We start from the raw sequence: 5,212 nt of genomic DNA, 5'->3' as shown, positions 1-5,212 counted from the left end.
TCCTTTGCATCCAGAGGGCATGGGCCTAGGTATAACCTAGGCATTCATTGGCTGTCGAACTTTGGTCAACCTATAGCGAGAGGACCTGGGCACCAGAGCATCATGCCCTGCAGTATTGTTGAAGAGTCAAATATGGCAGCCATCCACGAGTGTGTTCCATGCCCCAAGGAGTCGAACAAGTTCCTGCCAGCTGGCCTGAGGTTTTCCATTGTCTTGCACCTGCATGGTGGACTCGGTCTTCATCACAGTGGGGTGCCATCCATAATTCACTGACCCATCAGGAAAAGGGGCAGGTGAAAGTTGGTAGTGCCTCTTGGAGGGGATTATGGATAAGGCAGTAATTGGAAACAGGGGAAGCTGTCCTGGCATCTCTTATTTTTAACAGGCTATGGATGCTCTCTCTCTCTCTCTCTCTCTCTGTCGCCACGTGTGTGATCTGTACTGATACATGGATAAAACTGATAAATAGGGAGGATGTTAGAGACGATGATGAAATGGAACTACAGTGAAATAGAATGGATCAAAATATGACCCTTTGATGAGCCTATGGCTTATGTAACAACATATGTAAGCATGAGTATATATATATATATACATATATATATACGAGTATATATATATATATATATATATATATATATATATATATATATATATGTGTGTACAAAATATATGTGTTTGTGTGTGTGTGTATGAGGGAGAGAGAATATACTTCTTTAATTAGTAATCCAATTAGAAAATCCATGTTAATAAAGTGGGCCAAAGTTAAGTCTAAATTTTGAATATTAGTTATAACAAACAAAATGGACCTGATTAAAACAGACTAATGAAATATTTACTTATCTCCGGATAAAGATTCCCCACGCCGGAGGTCTAACGAAGAGATGCCAGGGAAGGCCACAAGAACTCTCCTGTTCGTCGCAGCGACTCTTTTAGCTGTTATGTGTTTACTGCCCATCTCCGATATACAGGTAATCAAAAATGCTATTTCTTCAGTTGCATGTTATCCACTCTTCCTATGTATAAGCAGTATGCTTTTTACGAACTACACATATGCAGATATATCTGTGTAGACATGGATATCGATATAGATGGTCTGGTCATGTGGAGACACTGGGAAAAGGAAACCAGTTAGGGTACAACGAGTTGGGGAAACCTTAATCCTTCGCCTATGTTTTAGGGTCGGTGGCCATTTAAAAAGTCAGAATTTCTATTTTATCAGAAGGTACAATAAGGGTTGAAGTTGATCTCTCCCAAATGTTTTGTATTTGACTTTTTTTCAAGACTGCACTCAAGTTAAAAGATCCGTATTTTACCTTTTATCTATACTTTTCACAAACTACAATGTTAGTGGTCTCCGGTCTTCTAAATCTTTGTTAGGACACATGATGATTATGTTCTGTAGATGAAATAGTTTGAGTACACTTGCTCGTTAGTTCATGAAAAAGCTCAAGTCTTCCTAAAAGCATATCACCTTTCAAAATCTATGACCTGAAATGGTTTCTGATAAGTTATGCTCTGCAAAAGATTGCGTCGATATTATTAGCATTATATAATTTTGGTGTTGAATGGTAGTATATGTTTGTTTGAACCGGTACTCTTGAACTCTAATTATATTATTAATATAAGTTTCAGAAAGTATCGCAATTCTCTATCAAAGAACTGGAAAAACTGTATCGCATCAAAGGTCCTCTTTCTGGCGTCGACGCTTGGCTTGTAAAATACGTGAATGAGACTCATCTTTTCCCTCCCTCAACTGAGCCCTACAACCTCTCAAAAGTGCATGATAAAAGCTATTCTGTAAGTGCCATGGGGGATACATGGTCATACATCCACCGCTTCGTGAAGCACATATTCAACGACGAGCCCCTGGATTTTTCCTGGAAGCCGGAGCCCTGGATGGGGAGTTTCTATCGAACACTCTTTGGCTAGAAAGGACGCTTGGATGGACTGGGCTGTTGATAGAGCCAGATGTAGAGAGCTTTCGCCTTCTTCGGAGGAAGCACAGGAAAGCGTGGACGTGTAATGCTTGTATTTCTAAGGAGAACTATCCTTTGGAATCCTATTTCGTGAATCTGAAACCCAGGGATAATACGCACGATCTTTGGTGGGACCGAATGTTTTATCCAGCAAATTCCCATTTGTTCGGTACAAACATCTTTCCAGACAACATAACGAACTATATGCCAGCGACGGAGCATTACTCCCTCGTGCAGTGTTTCCCCCTGATCACTCTCGTTCAAGCCCTCGGTGTCAAGGAGATAGATTTCCTGTCTCTGGATCTTCAGGGAAACGAAAAATTAATATTAAGAAACTTCCCTTGGTCTACTGTAAAGGTGCGCGTTGTTATCATCGAAGACCAAACTGACATAGTAGACTACGATTTTATAGAATTCATGGAGAAGTGCAACTATCAGTTGATCAATGGAAATGATTTACCCGGAAGTCAAGATCATATTTACATTAACAGAGAAGAAATTAATTTACTAGGAAAATTTACACGATGGAAAAATGACGTAATGAAATTGTCATAAAAGTACTGAAGGCAATTATAAAATTGTAATGAAAAAAGGCACAGGCAAGGTAATGAATGGAAACTGCCACGTTATTTAGTGTTCGCTAAAGAAGTCCTTTTGCCTCCTCCCACCAAAAAGGTGACGCGATATAAGTTCTTTTATGCAAAAAGCTTAAGGAAGGAAAAGTGACAGGGTCAACAGTGCTTTTCAACACGTTGGCCATTCATGAAGAATCCATGCATAATCATTATTTTTATTTCATGTTCAAGGGTCGAGGTGGTTTCCTTCTTGAAAAGTTTCTTGTCCCGAATGAGATTAACAAATCATTATGCATACTAAATAAAAAGTGAAATTTGTTATACTTGTATTTTTGCTGTCTCTCTCCTATTGTTCCTTAGCCCGTAACGATCGATCTGCACTGATGGTAAAGAATTTGCGAAGAGGAAATATTTGATCTGCCATCATCTTTTACCCAAATATCATAGACTGTGGTTTGTTGGCGTCGATGGGCCGCGCTAATTGGGAAGCCAGTTTATGTTCAAAGTGGATCCATCTCCAAGCCGCTTAATCTATTGATCCATAAAATACAGACTAAATTGATAACTCAACAGCCGGCAATGTCAATGTAACGTTTACCCAGACATCCCTATTACGTGATATCAGACTTCTTGTTATTACTGAGAGTCTTGAACCTTCGCTGTTTTGAAAGCGGAAGACAAGGTATGTGGTAGGTCGCTAGAGGGGAAAGCCTTTACCGGTACAGTTTGTTCGGCAAGATTTATTGCTAAGACACGGATGAGATTGTTGTTTACTTCAGTAACTAATAACCAACACCCACTCATTTGCATAACTGTTAAGCGGTCGGGTATTTTAGAAGCTGCGATGACATTCGAGCGTCCTGTCGAGTGACACGAAGGAGAGACTCTGCATGGCTCTTCGCTAAAGCGGTTCGTTTCTGCTCAGATGGATTCGTTATGATTCTGAAGATAATAACAGCTCTAGAGGAAGTCTATTCCTAGGCCAATTCCTTGAGCGAAATTAGATTAGTCTTTACTGAGAATGTGGACGGGATTCTTCTGTCTTGAAGTGACTAACCTCTAAGACCAACAACTTCAAAAGTAAAATTGCAGCAAAATAGCATTCTCTGGTTGATAGTCTTGAATATTATAACTTCTCCATCAAAGCGTCAAAATGAGTTTCCTGTCTCAAAAGGTAAACAGCAACTCCCAACAAATTATTAATCTGCAACGTCAGGAGTGTCTACGCCCCGGGAGAAGTGCGTCCTTGTAAGCGGTCGTGCTTGTATCGTATTGCATGCACTAAATCACTCCATTTTGCTTTTAGTAACAGGAAATGAGCCTTTGAGAAAGAGCGTCTGGTAAGGGGTTGAGTTTTCAAAGGAAATGGTGGACGATGAGAGGGCAATAAACACGGAACCCTTGATTTGGGCTGTAGGGATATTTTGCTAGGTGAACGTCTTCAAGAAATAGGCAAAAAGATTCTACATCTTGAATAATGAAAATAAAAGAGCGTCACCCAGGTAAATCAGCGATAAATATTATACGAAACTTTTGTGAGAAATTAACTTGTAGTTAACTAGTCAGTTTCAACCCCTTTCGCACAACTAAACAAACAAAATATTTTCAGAAAATGCTGACAATAGGAATCGGGAGAGCTACCTATATCATAAAAATAGCAAACAACCAGATGCTTGTGGGGCGTGAATCTAAAACAAAAACAAAAAATGGTAAAAATGCACCAAAGTTTCTTCGGCGCAATCGAGTTTTCTGTACAGCGTATAACCAAGGCCACCGAAAATAGATCTGTCTTTCGGTGGTCTCGGTATAATGCTGTATGAGCCGCGGCCCATGAATCTTTAACCGCGGCCCGGTGGTGGCCTGTCATGTATCGTTGCTAGATGCACGATTTTGGCTAACTTTAACCTTAAATAAAATAAAAAAAAACTAGTGAGGCTAGAGGGCTGCAATTTGGTATGTTTGATGACTGGAGGGTGGATGATCAACATACCAATTTGCAACCCTTTAGCCTCAGTAGTTTTTAATGTACGAGGGCGGACAGAAAAAGTGCGGACGGACAGACAAAGCCGGCACAATAGTTTGCTTTTACAGAAAACTGAATATGGTCATCATAGGAAATCTGCACTCAGCTACGAAGATTCTTATACAGTCAAAATTAGTCTTTGATTTATGACAGGTCTTCCGAATCACCTCAGGTAACCGACCACACAGTCGCTGAAACAGAATTGCAGACAATTCTGCGGTACTATTCTTTGCGAAGATTATTGCCCCTCGTTAGCTAATTGTGTTTTCATTATCAGGTAATGGCAGTTCTTTATTAACTTACTCATCATTGGTAATACATTTAGTACTTTCTCTTAAAGGAAGACTAATCCTCAACCAATATTTTATTAAATCTAGTGAACGGTTTTGTCATCGCTGTTCATCATCCGTTAAAGCTACTGATTGCCGGGTACTAGCAAGCTTTGGAAAATGCTGGATACGCATAACAATGAAAAAATAAATCAAAATTAAAATAGATACAAGCGAAGTCCTAAGCATAGTTCTTGTTTGTAACATATCTAATTATTAGAGATTCCTCTTCATTATAGGGTAATTATCTATTGAATATTAAGGAATTTTACTCGTAATGAGTGGTTATTCGATTTGAAGCACTGA

The 5,212-nt window shown here is 39.4% G+C and overlaps 1 pseudogene; it reads left to right on the top strand.

Annotated features, from left to right (window-relative positions):
• The first annotated feature begins 884 nt into the window (after positions 1-884).
• On the top strand, positions 885-2,534 carry LOC136832352 (uncharacterized; annotated as a pseudogene).
• The last annotated feature ends 2,678 nt before the right edge of the window (positions 2,535-5,212 follow it).

Source organism: Macrobrachium rosenbergii, chromosome 49 (assembly GCF_040412425.1).
Source record: "Macrobrachium rosenbergii isolate ZJJX-2024 chromosome 49, ASM4041242v1, whole genome shotgun sequence".
Taxonomy (NCBI): domain Eukaryota; kingdom Metazoa; phylum Arthropoda; class Malacostraca; order Decapoda; family Palaemonidae; genus Macrobrachium; species Macrobrachium rosenbergii.
Note: the sequence above shows the minus strand (reverse complement) of the source record. Positions and strands in the feature narration are given on the sequence as shown.